Genomic DNA, 15,962 nt, shown 5'->3' with positions numbered 1-15,962 from the left:
ATTCCACTTTCTGGTTCTCCGGGAGCCCCTTCACTAGGCCTTCCCTCTCTGTTTGGACTTCTCAGCTTCTCTTTCAGTCTCTGAAGCGACACGCATTTCTCAACCTGTGCGGGCCACCCCTCAAGCCCTCTTCTGTTTCTTCCTCCACCTCCCGGAGTCGCCACTCACTGCATGGCCTCCCTCCCCCTCCCCCTCCCCCTCCCCCTCCCCCGGACTCGGCTCTGCTCAAGGCCTTCAGGGATCATTGCTGAGCATGTGTTCTATTGCAGAGAATATCTTATTTTTCTCTGCACCATTTGCCACAGGTGTCCTTGCGCTTTTTGAGACTGCTTCCCTGATGTCTATGACACCGCTCGTCCAGCTGCACCTCTTTGGGTCTTGCAGAATCTACATAGTGGCCTTTCCTCCACTCAGCCCTTCCATGATGGCTCCTTACAAGGTTCGGTCCTTAGCTTTTTTCTTTGCATCCACACCGATGTCTCTGACCACTCTCCAGCTGCAGCCTGCGGCCTCCAGAGCTCCAGTTGGACCCTTCTCCTAAGCCCCATGTCTACCCACTAGCCCTTTCCCCCGCAGGGCAGCACCCATGTCTCTTGGAAGCCAGTGTCCGCTGCTGACCGCACCACGAACATCCCACCCTCCTTAACACCTAGCCGTGCTGCTTAAGAACATTCACCTTATAACTAAGACTGGAAACGTGGTGTCATTGGAGATGGAGGCCATTAGCAGCAGCAACAGCAGCAGGATTGTTGCTGACTTTTACTGACCAGGGCCGGGCACCATACTGGGCACATTTTCTGTATTATCTCATTAACCCAATACTCTTCCACCCCAATCTGCAGACGAGGAAGCAGAGGTTCAGAGACCTCAGCTAGCTTGCTCAAGAGGACAGAGCTGGCGTCATAGTATCTCCTCACATTGCCAGCTCCTACCCCTCCTCCCCATCCACGGGGCTCCTGCCTTCCATCAGCTCCGGGCATCTCCCTCCTGGGCCACCACATTCACACCTGACCTTCCTGCCTGCTAACCCATTCTCCAAAATGCTGCCTGAGGGATGCTTCTAGAGGGTGGACTGGCTGAGTCGCCCCCTGCCTAGAATCCTGCTCCCAACCACACTCAGAATGAAGCTCCGCCTCCTAGAACAGTCCAGGCTCCTCGTGACCCGGCCCCTCCTACATTGCTACCGGTTTCTTACTGCTGCCTGCCCCCCGCCCTTGCACCATCTGCTCAGCCTAAGTGGGGTGTCAGGGCTGCAAAAGGGGGCAGCTCTGGCTGGGGGAAGGCCTGCACCCCTCTGGCTGGGGGAGGGTCTCAGAACATGGGGAGCGGAGACCATGCCTCCGGGCACTGACCAAAGCCCCAGGGGCAGCTGCGCAGCCTCAGCTTCCACAGCATCTAAGGCAAGATCCCCAAGACCAGGAAGCCCAGGCTGGGTCACCGTGCTCCCTGAGAGTTACAGACACAGTTGCTGGCTTTGATAGCACAGTGGTGGCTCCGTCAGGATCAAAATACAGGGCTCCTCTTCTTTCCATAACTCCTCTTGCCCCACCCTGTGTGCATTCCTGCCCTGCCCCGCCCCCAGAGGTCAGTAACATCTCAGCCTTGTCAAGGAGGCCCAGATGGGCAGCACCCACTGGAAGGTGATAGCCAATGGCTTCCAGCCGAAATGAGCAAGGTCAGTGTTGCAGTGGGGCGGAATCATCAAATATGGCAAACTTAGCACCCCCAGGGAAATTCCAGAGGTCAACACTCAGTTCCACAGACGTGTACTGAGCGGCAAGTATTGAGTGCAGGGGCATGTACGAAGAAGCACAGCCAATGGGCAAGTTATGCTTATGGTGGTTACTGTTGGCAAGGTACTTCCTGTGCACTGGGCATGGTTTTCTGGTGCTATGGGCTTCAAAGCAGTCCTGAAAGGAGGTGGCCTTACGACCATATTATGGCTGGGAGAAATGAGGTTCAGAGCATCTAAGCAGCTTGCCCAAGGCTGCATCGTAAGTTGCAGAGCTGGATTAAACGTCAAGGTTGCTTGGGACGCCTGGGGGGCTCCGTCGGTTAAGCATCCGACTCTTGATTTTGGCTTGGGTCCTCATTTCATGGTTCATGAGTTCAGGCCCCGCATCAGGCTCCACACTGAGAGTACGCAGCTCTCTCTGCCTCTCTCTCTCTGCTCCTCCCCCACTTGTGCTCTCTTGCTCTCTCTCTCTCTCTCTCACTCTCAAAATAAATATTTAAAAAAGAAAGTCAAGGTTGCTCAGTGTTAATTTGGTGCTCTTTCTATTGTGGTCTGGCACAGGAACCAAGAAGGAAGTAATCCCAAAGTGTCCCTGGAAACCGGAAGGAGGAAAGGGTCCATCTGAACAGAGCCCTAGTAGAGGGGCATGTGTCTGCCAGGAGGCGGGGCGCAGGAGGCTCCCTTGGTTGTAGATATCCCCCTGCGTGGGGAGCTTCTGGTGGGGAGGTGCATGCCCAGAGAGCAGGGGGCATCGGGCTCCTCGTGGGCCTCACCTGGCGGACTACAGTAGAAAGGACCCAGGGCTGCCAGGAAGTGAGATGGACCATGGGCCTTTCACACGGGATTGCCCACAGTGGGCGAGCTGAGAGGGATGCGGGCACTCCACTTTTCCTCACAACCAGCAGTGGGGATCAGCTTATGTAATCATGAGGAAACTGAGGCCATGAAGAAATTAGGAGGGAAGCTGCCATAGAAAGATAATTTAGTGTGCCCGAGGGATGGCAGAAAAAGCAAAAAGAGAATACTGCAGAGGAAAGACCTTAAAATCCCTTAAAGTCTGGAATTCTGCCCACTCCCATCTCCAAGGGAGGGAGCTTGGTGGCCTGGTTACTTTTGGCTTTCGTTCGTTCTCTTATTTCGACAGATCTGGAATTTACGCACTTAACTGTCCACCTGCTTATTCCAGATACATGAGTAAAGAGGAGACCTTTGCTAATTTCACAAACTCCTGTTTATGGCCAGCTTGGTCATGAGTGGGAGGAAGGCAATCATGAGGGATGCATTCAGGGTTTGTGACTTCCGGAGTTCACGGACAGGGACACCGTGGGGACACAGTTTCCTTGGCCTCCCCCAGCTCCCCTGGCAGGGCTGCTCCTCCCACTTCCCTGTCCTCTTTGACCAACACTGGACAGCAGCTCAACTGCTCTGGGTCGGCAGCGCCTCCTGGTGGCCACCACTGAGAACTTGCAGACCTCCTTTGCCCCCACCTGCCTTCGCTGGGACCTCTCCACCTGTCTTCACTGGCTGATCCTTCTGCCTCTCCCCTACATTCCCAGGTGTGCTCTTCCTACTCCAGCCTTGACCAAATCCTGCTCTGGCTCTTCTTATCGTGTTCACTCCCTTTCTCGCTCTCCTTATGCCCTTGTTCCTCTTGCAAGGAAAGTGGTTATTTGGGACTCACCATAAGCAGGCTACGAACCAAGCGCGGACATGCAGCCATTCTCTCTGGCCCAGGGGCCAGATCCCAGACCAGAGCCTACAAACAGAGTTCTGTGTCTGGCATTGTTTCTCTTCACACACACTTCGTTTACTTTTGCTGGTGTCCTGGCTTTTCTCACTCAGTAGCATGAGCACAGGATTTAGTTAGAAGATCTGATCCAAATCCTGGGTCTGCCTTTGCATTGCCATGTGTCTTTGAGAAGCTATTTGAGCTCTCCAGCCTTCAGAGTCCTCACGTGAAAAAAGGGGGCCAATAACATTTATTTATTTAATGTTTATTTATTTTTGAGAGAGAGAGAGAGTGAGAGCAAGAGGGGGAGGGGCAGACGGAGAGGGGGGATAGAGGACGCGAAGTGGGTTCTGCACTGACAGCAGAGAGCTGATGCGGGGCTCAAATTCATGAACCCAACTCACGAACTGTGAGATCATGACACGAGCCTAAGCCAGACACTTGACCCGCTGAGCCACTCAGGAGAGCCAGGGCCAATAACGTTTAAAGAGTTACCTTCCAGGGGTGCCTGGGTGGCTCAGTCGGTTCAGTGTCCAGCTTCGGCTCAGGTTATGATTTCGCGGGTCAAGGGTTCAAACCTCATGGGCTCTGTGCTGGCAGCTCAGAGCCTGGAGCCTGCTTCAGAATGTGTGTCTCCCTCTCTCCCTGCCTCTCCCCTCTTCATGCTCTGTCTCTCTCTCTCAAAAATAAATTAAAAAAAAATTTTTTTTAAATGTTTAAAAAAAATAAAGAGTTACCTTCCAGGGGCGCCTGAGTGGCTCACTCACTTAAGCATCCAACTTCAGCTCAGTTCATCATCTCATGGTTCATGGGTTTGAGCCCCGTATCAGATCTGTGCTGACAGCTCAGAGCCTGGAACCTGGTTCAGATTCTGTGTCTCCCTCTCGCTCTCTGCCTCTCCCCCACTCGTACTCTGTCTCTCTCAAAAATAAATAAACATTAAAAAAAAAAAAAGAGTTACCTTCCAGTAAGGAACAAGTCAGCCTCTGGGAGGGGGTGGGGGCTCCCAGCCCGGCTGCAGCCCAGGGAGGAGCCGCCCCACAGGCCCGGGAGGGGAAGAGTGCAGAGAGTTCTAGCCCCCAGGGCTGGCTGTCCCATCAGCCGGTTCTCGCTTTGACTGCAGAGGAAAACATCTGCTGGTATTTCTTTGACCCACAAGAACACACGGGGCGCCAGGCCTGGGTGCAGAATCACCTCCTTCCTTGCTCCCAGGACCTTCCACGGGGCACCAGCACTCGCCTCCTGCTCCTGGCTATGCTTCCCTAGCACATCTGCTTCCTCCGACTGCTCTCTGTCGGGGACCAGAGCAATGAAATGATGGCTTTTTCTCCCCAGGGCACAGTGAGTCCCACTGAGGGCAGGCCCCTGTCCGCTTTGTCACCACACTGTCCCTGAGGGACACTGTCACAGAGCCTAGTACCCACCTGCTTCTCAATACCTAGAAAGGGGACAAAGGGTGGAAAAGGACAGTGAAGGTGTTTCGAAAACTAAAAACCACAACCCCGCACGGAGGGAATTCTTTTTTCCTACAGATCTCATTCCTCCCTAAGGCATCCAAATCCTGTGCCCCAAACCACATTATCCAGAGTTTCCACAACTCAGCAAAAAGACACTGCTATATTTATCCTGCTGGCAGCCCCCTCTGCCAGTTTCCATCAAAGACCAGCCTGAAATAACATGCTTGTCTGGGGGAGGGGGGGTAACGAGGCCGCGGTGGCTGACAACATTCTGGCTGTGGTCGGGCCTGGGGAGGTGGGGGGCTTGACGGGAATCCTGGCATGTCTACCACCTCGGGAGGGGACAGGGGTTTCTCTCCTGTGGGACAAGAAGGAGGTGGTGCCTTTTCCCAGGGAAGCACTGGACCGTGACGGACCAGGAGGTTGGCTCGGGGCTGGCCCCACAGCCTGAGAACCATCTGGAGCCACCCCAGTCAGACCGGAGCTGAGGGCTTGGGTCTGGGGGAAAGTCCTTGACTCCCTAGGAGGACACCTGGCTTCGGTATCCAGACGTTATAGGCTAACTTGTAGAGGCTTGGGCAAGATTTTATTTCCCCAGGTGACATTCCGACTCTGAAACAAAGTAATGAGAGAAGCTTAGCTTTGTAAGTTGCTTACACTTTACAAAGAGTGTTCTGGATGTGATGAGTTTTCCCCCCACCCCGCCATTCAACACCTATTCTTCTAGTACTCTCTCTGAGGAAGGGCCGGGGTTGATCTCATTTCCAGCCGCTCGAGCCCTTCCCCACTCCTTAACAAGAGCAGGGGGGTCAGCCGCTACCCCCCGCCCCCCCGTGCTTTGGCTGGGCTCACGCTCATACCCCAGCGACACTCGCCACCGTCCACCCTGCTGCGTGCGCGGTGCAGGGGGCTCGCTTCTCTGAGAAACTCAGTGTGACCTTACAGCTCACACACTGACGTCGCGCAGCAGAGACAAATAGAACTTTTACCCACCGATGCGCCCAAGGAAGACCAACGTACAATGGATGACTCCGCCTCCTGTCACTTGAGCTTTCCTGAAGGCCACCGTGTGTCATCTGCCCTATCAATGGCCCCATCAGGATGCGTTTCTTTACTTTTTACTTTTATTTGTTTTATTGTACTAAAATGTACGTAACATTAAACCGACCATCTTAACCCTTTTCGTTGTTGTCGTTTTTATTTAAATTCATGTTAATTAACATACAGTGTAGTCTTGGCTTCAGGAGTAGAACCCAGTGATTCATCTGTTACATACGATGCCTAGTGCTCATCCCAACAAGAGCCTCTTTAATGCCCGTCACCCATTGAACCCATCCCCCCCAAAAGACACATCTTAACTGTTTTTGTTTTAGTTTGGTTTTTTTTTTTACGTTTTTTGAACGGTTATATTTTTTTTTGAGAGAGAGAAACAGAGACAGAGCACGAGCAGAGGAGGGGCAGAGAGAGAGGGAGACATAGAATCCGAAGCAGGCTTCAGGCTCTCAGCTGTCAACACAGAGCCCGACGCGGGGCTTGAACTCACAGACCATGAGATCATGACCTGAGCCAAAGTCAGATGCTTAACTGATTGAGCCACCCAGGCGCCCTTACATCTTAACTGTTTTTTTTTTTAATTTTTTTTTAATGTTTATTTTTGAGACAGAGAGAGACAGAGCATGAATGGGGGAGGGGCAGACAGAGAGGGAGACACAGAATCGGAAGCAGGCTCCAGGCTCTGAACCATCAGCCCAGAGCCTGACGCGGGGCTTGAACTCACGAACCGTGAGATCGTGACCTGAGCTGAAGTCGGACGCTCAACCGACTGAGCCACCCAGGCACCCCCATCTTAACTGTTTTCAAGTATACAGTCCAATTGCATTGCTGGGGAACTCCACCATCCACCTCCAGAACTTTTTCACCTTCCCAAAGTGAAGCTACTCCCATTGAACAATAACTCCCCAGTACCCCCTCTCTCCTGAGTCCCTGGCCATCACCATTCTACTCTCTGTCTCTATTCGACCATTCTAGGTACCTCACATAAGCGGAATCCTTCAGTATTCGTCTTTCTTGTGACTGGCTTACTTCACTTATCAGAATGTCCTCAAAGGGCATCCATATGGTGGCACGTGTCAGAACCTCCTGCCTTTATAAGGCTGTACGATGTTGCGTTGCATGTTTATACCTGGTTTTGCTTATCCACTCGTCCGTCCATGGCCCTTGAGTTGTTTCCACTCTTTGGCCACTGTGATGGGTGTTGTTGCGAATGTGGGTGTATGAATATCTGTTTGAGTCCCCGCTTTCAGAGAGCATGCATTTTCTGAAGCTTTTTGCCATCGCCCAGCACAGGGCCCCACACTCACGGACCACCCAACAGACATGCCCCGGGCTGACTTTATATCACTTATCCCCTCCCTGCAGCAGTGGGTTGCACACTGTTGAGATGAAGAGGGCTTTGGAAGTCAAGAGTCCCTTTGAGGGACATTTAGAAATTGTGATATGTTAAATCAACGATAACCAAGAATATAATTTAGCACTAAATTAGGTATCTAATCTGTAGTTAAGAACATGCCATTTATTGCACTTAACAATCAGGGGTGGGGGTGGTGAGCGGCTCAAATGAGAATTGGAGAGAAACTGCGATGTTTGGCTTTTATGGTGGAACGTTCTAGTAGTCATGCTTGCAGAGGGTAGTTTGAGATCTGTACCGGATTTGGGTCCTCTCAGGAGCACCATGTGATTGATGGGGCCTTGTGAGGGTGACCAGTACCCATCAGGCCTCCTGCGGGCTGGTACCCAGCTCTCCCGTAAGCCAGCACGCTGAGTCAGTAGAGCCTCCCTCCCAGAAACTGCTGGTCTGAGCTTGTCCTGCTGAGTAGTCCAGCTGAGGCCACTCTTGTTCCTGCTCTTCAAGAGGAGCCCTCAAGGAACGAGGCCCACCGCTGGAGGTTTCGGGGGGAGGGGTGGGGAGAGGCCTGAGCAGTCTGTGCGACAGGCAGTGCAGTGAGGCACTGACAATCTTCACGTTCTTGAGTCTTACAGCATTTCCTGCCACCTTCTTGCTGTTTTCCAGCTTCTCAACCTCTCTGAGGATCAGTTTTCTCATCTTTGAAATGAGACGTCTCCTCCAGGGAGAGTTCCAAGGCTCAAAGAAGCCAGGACAGTAAAGGGCTGGCGGACTCCCACAAGCACGCCGAGTGCTCAGGAAACAGTGGCCCGTGCTGACCGCCCTTCGGGCCCCCAGCTGCACCCTGGTCTGTTACCGCAGATGGCCTCAGCATCTCGTCCGCAGCGCTCTGACAGCAACCAAGTCCTTCGAGATCGTGTAAGGAGGGGACAAAACCACCCAGGAAGAAGGAGGGGTGCAGCCCCCCCACCCCACCCCGGCGCACGGCAGGTGGCGTCCACGGTGATGGAGGCTTTCCTCTGCTTTCCTCCTGCTCCGTGTGTCCTAACGGCTGCCGCGGGCTCTGGCGGGGGCTGCGGCTGGGAGTCCCCCAGCAGGCCTCTGCTCAAGCGACGCTAATTGTGCCAGGGAGAACGGCTCACTAGAGTGGAAAATAGTCCTCATATATCTAGCTGAAGATGATAATGACCTTTTAAATAACAAAAGCAATTTTATTTCAATACCTCAATTACTCTGAACTCTGAAATGTCAAAGTGCTCGGCACTTTCAAAATAGCTTAATATAGACATTTATAGCACTTAGACACAGCTAGTTTCTTATCTAACCTAATTATGTGTTGTACAGGAAATGGCGATGCTCACCATCTGTGTTATTTTTCACAGCGATCCCCACGCATGGCCCTGGGCTCTGCCTGGAGTCTGGTAGCCGGATTCCTCCCCGGCACAGGATGCGCTGTTCTGGGAGCAGACGTTGAGCGGGTCCCTGCTGGGGGCCGGGGACTAGTAGCCTGGCCTCAGCCAAGCGGGGACAGGAGGTTGATGTGGGCTTCCCAGTTTGGTTAAGGCCCACGGCATTGTGCCCGGTCTCCAGAGACGGCTCCCGTGGATGTGAGATGCCAGGGCCACGGGAACGGGAAGTCACGGCCAATCAGAGCTGCTGGGGGTGAGCGCTCTCCCTCTTCAAGCAAAGCCGGGAGGGACCTTCCTACGATGTGGGTGGTATGAGGCCAGGATCGCCTGGCCACACTTGGCCAGACTGATACCTTCTGCTGCCACTTTTTGGAAGCTACCCTTCCTTCTCCAGGTCTGTAGCCCAAAGACCCCTGACCTTCCTGGGTGACAGGCTCCCTGTGACCCTCTCTTCACTTCCACTCTGCCCCTGTCCCTGCTTGTCTCCATCACTCTGCCCCAAATCAAAGTCTCTTCCCTGCTGTTTCTCAGAGAAGCAGATACTTGCACTTGTTCATCCCTGTGCTGGAATGTTCTGCCCCGACCCCTACTTGGCTCACTCCCTTGCTTGCGTCAGCTCTCGGATGTCACCTTGCTGGGGCAGCGGTCCCTGGGTGCCCTGTCACGTTTCTCCTCCCTCTTCCCTGCCCCTTTCCCACCTGTTTCTTTCTCTCTCCTTGGAGGAGCACCTTACTTACTAGGTGTTTTCCTTATGTATCTGTTGTTTATCTCCCAGAGTAGAGTGCAAGGGCCTTGCAGGCTTGGGTTTTGTTTATCAGTCATTGCTGCATCACCAGGGCCTCGACTGGCACTGGACACACAGTGATCACTTGGTGACGAGGGTTCAGTGCTCGATGAATGCGTGAGCGGGTGGCAGGCCAGGAGAACAGAAGGTCCACGGAGGGGATGGGCAGCCCACGGCTCTGGGCTGGTTGACAGGCAGGCTCTGAAAGGCCAGCTTTGCCACTTAGCAGCGGTGACAGGACCCCAGTTACGGGAATGCGTGAACTGCCCCGTAGGCATGTTAATCCTCCAACAGGACTGGGTATGATCCCTGACATTTCACAGATTTTGGAAACGAGGCTCGGAGAGGTCGCGTAAGGTTCCTCGAGTTCTTCAGCGGAGCTGGGATATTAGCCACAGTCGGTCCTACTTCAAAGCCACATCTTAGCCAGGGTAGGTTGTTCCCACCTGTGGCAGCCGCACTGAGGCTGCCCATCTTGGGAAGGTCCGGCTGTGGTTAGCCGATTACCAGGCGTCCTGCCCCCTGCCCAGGCCCTGTTCCAAGGGGAGACCCTGTTCCCATGGTATTGCCGGCTCTTTCTCTCTGTCGCTCACGCCCCTTTTTGCCTCTGTTTTCCAGCTCCAGTCCTCAGTGTTTTAGTCCCCAGCCAAGTGTCTGCCGGTCCCCAGGCTGAGGTGGCCGTGGCACAAGCAGGCAGGCGGTCCTCCTGCCGGAGCTCAGCCCCCGCCCCGCAGCCCCAGGGCCTCTCTCTGCGGTGATGGTTTATTAGGGCCTGGCAAGACACCGGGAAAACATATATGTAGAACTTTCCAGGGCTCCTTTCGGTTCATCATTCACTCATTCATCTATTCGCTCATTCATCACGCCTTCCTGGAGTACCCACGTGGGACCAGCCCCTCTAGGCAGTACGGACAGATCTAAACACACAGGATGTGCATCGCTGATCCTCAGGACCTCACAGGTGCTTAGTGGGTTGGCCAGGAAAGGTGAAATTTCAGTCCAGAGTGATGGGGTGGGATGGAAGCAGCAGGGGGAAGGCGGGCCACGGAAGTGTCCAGGTGTGGGCTAGCTGGTGCTTCGGTTCAGGCTCTCTCCTCCCCGGAAACCTCTTCTCCTGCAACCCAGGTGGGAAAAAGAGCCTTCCCTGGGGTCATTACAGGAAGAGGACGCCCAAATTCATATGCCTCCCTCTACCACCCAGAGGGTGCCGCCTCACCCAGAGCCAGGACACTCCTGAGCCAGCCTCAAGGTGCCCGCCCTGGGTCCCTTTCACAGCAGTGTGTCCCCGTCCCCTGCAGCAAGCCCTGGGCTAGGCACTAGTGCTCCGAGAGGACGCAGTCACCAGCTCCTCTATTGGTGATGGTGCAATCCAGATGGAGGCAGACAGCACGGAAGTGCCCGCCCCTCCCAGCCACGTGCTGCCCAGGTGGCCTGTGGAGCACAGGTGAGAGCGAGCGAGCCACGATGTGCCCTGGAAGGAACATCAGGGGAGGGACAAGTTGGGCCACGTCTTAGAGCCAAGGAAAGGACACTGGAGGAGGCCCAGAGAGGCTCGGTGCTGTCTCACAAGGACCTCCTGTGTCTCTTCGTTGCAATGCGGGGTCGGGCGTTGGGGCTGGGCACTCAGCCTCTCCGAGCCTCAGTTTCCTTCACTGTGAGACACGAGATAACATGAGACAACATGTGTCTGGGGCCTTTTGCTCTTCAGCAACTAACTCTCTGAAGGGTGGGTCTCGGCTGCTCTACCTTGAGCGTTCCCTGATGTCCCAGCTCCCCACTAGCTGTGATCTTTTCTTTGTCCTCGTCTGTCTCCGTGACTGGACTCTAAACTCCCCGGGGCAGGGACCTTATCTGTCTGGTTCGCCATTGCATCAGGGGCTGAGAAGAGTCAGTGCTGGATAAGTAATTATGAATAAATGCGGAGGTGCCCGAGGAGGCATCACCCCAGCGCATTGCTGAGAAATTCTTGCAAGCCACTTACTGACTCTGAGGGGTCTGGGTTCATGGGCCACTAGGCGGTGTGTTCTTTTGCCCCTGGGTGCAGTGACACGGGGGCGTCAGTGCATTTCCCCGGCTCTGAGTCTACCCCAAGATGCTAGTCCAGTGGTTGCAAATTGAACTGGGTCCTGGGGCCAGTCCGCTAATGCGAATGCCTGATGCGGCTTTGCAAAACCAAGGCAGTAGGAAGCGGGGTGGGGGTGGGGGGCTGCAAACTGGATGCGCTCCCCAAACTTCCCCAAGGCTTTCGGACTCAAAACAATGATTAGCTCTGAACCGCCCAAACAGGAGACACCTGCAGGCTCTACCTGCTTCCTCAAACCACTGGCTTGTGCCCCTGCCAGGGTCCCAAGGCCCCAGAGATCACTAATAGGGAGACTGTGAAGACGGGCACACCCTCCCCTAGGCGGCTGGGGGTAATTACATTCACTACTCTGAGCAATGAGAGGCCAGGAGCACAACCGGCCCATCCCCTGGTCACTGCGGGCTTCTGAAGAGCCCAAGCCGCTAACACCGGCGAGGAGGGGTGTGCTCACTCATCACCCTGGGACCCCTCAGCCCCCAGGCTTCTCCAGCATGTGGTTCAGGTGAGGAGTGGGAACGTCCCTCCTCCATGGGCCAAGCTCTCTGCCGCACAATGCCGGTCATCCAAGGGGAATGGAAGACGGCTCAGTTATTTCAAGAAGTCGCCTGGGGGTGTCAGGTGCCTTCAGGAGCTGACTCCACGGCTTCCCCAGCTCCAGCTGCCCTGTGGGTATCACCTCCAGCCCCTGGAGGGCTGGCCACCTTCCTCGCCTTCTCTCACCTGTGCTCCACAGGCCACCTGGGTAGCTCGTGCCCCTCAGGCTCCCTGACGCCAATCACACTGTGTTTCACACAGCAATGGGGAGAAGGTGTCCATCCCAACCTGGGGCTGGTTTTGCTGCCTCCAGTCTTTGCAGCCTTATCCCTAAAGCCTCTTCACGTTCATCATGGAAACGGCCGTGGGTACTTAGCCCAAGAGCAAGATGGGCAAACTGCAGCCCTGTTTGAATATAGCCTGCAGGCCAAAAGTGATTTTTACTTTTTTTTTAAGTTTATTTTTAGAGAGTCAGGGAGACAGCATGAGCAGGGGAGGGGCAGAGACAGAAGGAGAGAGAGAGAGAATCCCAAACAGGCTCTGCGCTGTCAGCGCAGAGCCTGGCTTAGGGCTTGATCTCATGAAGCCTGGCTTAGGGCTTGATCACGACCCAAGTTGAAATCAGGGAGTCGGGACACTCAGCCGGCTGAGCCACCCAGGTGCCGCTTTACATTTTTTGATGTTTGAAAAAAAAGTCAAAATAGTCAGAATACTTCGTGGTGTGAAAATTACATACACTTCAAATTTTAGCATCCATAAATAAAATCGTGTAAGAACAGGTACACTCATTCTTTTATGGGTTTATGAATTGTCTCTAGCTGCTTTCATGCCATAAGTGAAGAAAGAGTTTATGTTTCTAGAAACTGCCTGTTGTCCAAAGTGGTTGTGCCATTTTATATCCCCACCCCCGCCGTGTGGGAGTGGCATCCTTCCCAATACTTGGTTTGGTCAGTCTTTTTAGCGTTAGCCATGTTTACAATGTTGTGGTCTGGCATCTGGTTGTAATTTGCATATGCCTAATGACAATGACATTGACATCTTTTCATGGGCATACTTGCTTGCCAGGTGTCTTCTTTGAAGTGTCTGTTCAAATCTTTTGCATTTTTTTTTTAACTAGGTTGTTTATTTCCTTTTTATTGAATTCTGGGAGTTTTATTTTTATTTTTTTTTTAATTTTTTTTTAACGGTTATTTATTTTTGAGACAGAGAGAGACAGAGCATGAACGGGGGAGAGTCAGAGAGAGGGAGACACAGAATCTGAAACAGGCTCCAGGCTCTGAGCTGTCAGCACAGAGCCCGATGCGGGGCTCGAACTCACGGACCGCGAGGTCATGACCTGAGCCGAAGTCGGCCGCCCAACCGACTGAGCCACCCAGGCGCCCCGAATTCTGGGAGTTTTAAAATGTACTCTGGATACAAGTCCTGGGTCAGATGTGTGGCTTGCCAGTATTTTCTCTCAATCTGTGGCTTGTCTTTTATTTTGTTTAACAGTATCCTTCAAAGAACAGAAGATCTTGAATTGGACAAAGTCTGGCCTACCTACTTTTTCTTTGATGGATTATACTTTCGACGTTGTATCTAAGAGACCCAGGACCGGGAGGTGGTTGTAGGAGGTACGTGGACAAGAGTTCTTTTTTTGCGTTTATTTGTTATGTAATTAGAAAAAAATAGAGACTGTACATCACACCTGTGATTTCACAGACACTAATGCTTAAATAAGGTTCAAGTTCACAAAACGAGTGCGGTTAAAGACAGCATGAAAGTGATTGTAGTTGATACAGGTGGTGTAGAGAAATCACGAACAGGAATGAGAAAAATTCTGGAAGCGTAGGAATGAGGGGATAATGCCCCAGAGAGGAGAGAGAAGAAAAGGAAGGCCATTTTCCTCCTATCAGGCCCGGTGTGAGAAACCACATTAACAATCCTAACCACAATAATAAGCATTTCCTAAGCTCCCGCTCCGCGGTAACAGCTGTACACACATTACCTCATTTAATCTTAGTCTTAATCAGTACCTCATTTAATCCGTAATTGTCAGTCCGATCTTACAGAACAACAGGAAGGAAGGACAACTGGGGCGGAGGGACACCGAGCCCGAGAGTGGCGTGGGGTCAGAAAGTGCCATCTCACAGCCTCTGCTCCCAGGGGCGGGCTACCCAGTGCAGGGGCCTCCGGTGACTTGTGCGCCGAGCGGGAAGGATGAACTTCGAGGTCCCAGAGAGCTGCTGTTTGGGGCAGTGAGTTCCTCACTGCAGGGGGTATCCAAGCTGGTCTCTTCTGATACAAAATGTCCAAACCATTTTTTTTTTTTTTTATTCTTCCCAAAGCATTTACTCACACTCTTCATCCTGTGTTTTGTCACCAGGTGGGGTAGGGCAGCTATTCTTGGAAACCCAGGCACTGGAGAGAAGGTAGGGCGCCAAGGTTCCAGGGCCTGGAGGCAGGCTGTTTAGGCTTCTATTTGCCCGTGTGCACCCAGCCCTTGAAGGAACACAAGGCCGTGTGGTACATCAGAGGGGGTGCTCGCGTCTGGAGCGCTGACCAGGTTCTGCCACTGACCTGCTACAAGACCTTAGTTAAGTCCTTTCCTTTTCTTGGGTCCCGGTTTCCCTACCTGTAAAATAGCAGAATTAGAGGGGCTGTGTGACCACTGACGTCTCCGGGCTCTTAGGGGTTCGGTTTCAGGCATCCGTGTCCAGACTCAGCCTCTCTCCATCAGGTCCCAGCCTGGCTTAGAACAGACACTCAGTGGTCCCTTGGGCAATGCTAGTGAATGAATGAATGAACGAACGAATGAACGAGTGAACAATTGCCTGGGTGGATAGTTAACGTCAGCCATCACTCTGATGTCAGTGAGAACTCGTCAGTGCCTACTTCCTGAGTGAAGACAGAGGGCTGCCCAGCGTGTCCTGCACAGGACTGGGGCACAGGTGACCTGGAGTCCTTGCAGGGTGGTGCATTTAAGATAATCATTTTTGACAACTGGCAATAGTGGGTCTTAGACAAGGGGGGTCTGTATCAACCAGTCGGGACACAGACAGAGATCTCAGCCTGGGGCAACACAGTGTTCTCGCCTTTGGGGATTTGGGGGAAAGAGACAGTTTGGAAAATCCTCCTGTTTACTAAGAAGACTATGAAGGTGCTATGGGCAGCAGCCCTTAAGAGTGAAATGGAAATGACACACTCGTGTAAGCAATTACACATACACACGCACGCACACACATACCCTGGATCTGCACATGTGATATGTACCCAGAACTTACTAAAGCAAAACTGATTTTGGCTTAGAGAGATTTGATTTTATGCTAAACAAATTTCATCAGGATTTTCATATGAAGAGTCTATTCCTCCCCAAATGTGCCCTGCTCGGCTGCATGCTAATGTGGTCAAATCCAATCTCTGAGTTCTCTGCAGGCCCCGTGACTGGGTTCTCAGGACTCGGCTCCTGGCTGCTGGCTGAGCCTGGGGGAAGCAGTTGCTGTCCTGAGTGGCTTCCGGGGACTGGGCTTCTCTCCTTGGAGCGCAGAGCATAAAGGAACAAAAACAAAGGGTCGGTGTCAGGCAGGAGACTGTGCCCATGAAGAACGAGGGCCAGAGAGACCCACGGGGTCCTGGAAACTTGGTCAGTGGCTCAAAGAACCCCTTGCAGTCCCCCCCCATCAGTTTCCAGCAATTCACAGAAGCAATTCACCCATCATGCACTGAGTACTTATGGGGGCATCAGGTCCTTGGGCAGGCTACCATCCTTCCCGGTCTCTAGAACGTCCAGGGAGCAGGGCACTGGGACTTAACAAATACACATACGAGACATCCGGTTAAATTTAAAC

Source organism: Prionailurus bengalensis, chromosome D2 (genome assembly GCF_016509475.1).
Source record: "Prionailurus bengalensis isolate Pbe53 chromosome D2, Fcat_Pben_1.1_paternal_pri, whole genome shotgun sequence".
NCBI classification, from domain to species: domain Eukaryota; kingdom Metazoa; phylum Chordata; class Mammalia; order Carnivora; family Felidae; genus Prionailurus; species Prionailurus bengalensis.
The sequence above is the reverse complement of the archived record's forward strand: the minus strand, read 5'-3'. Positions refer to the sequence as shown.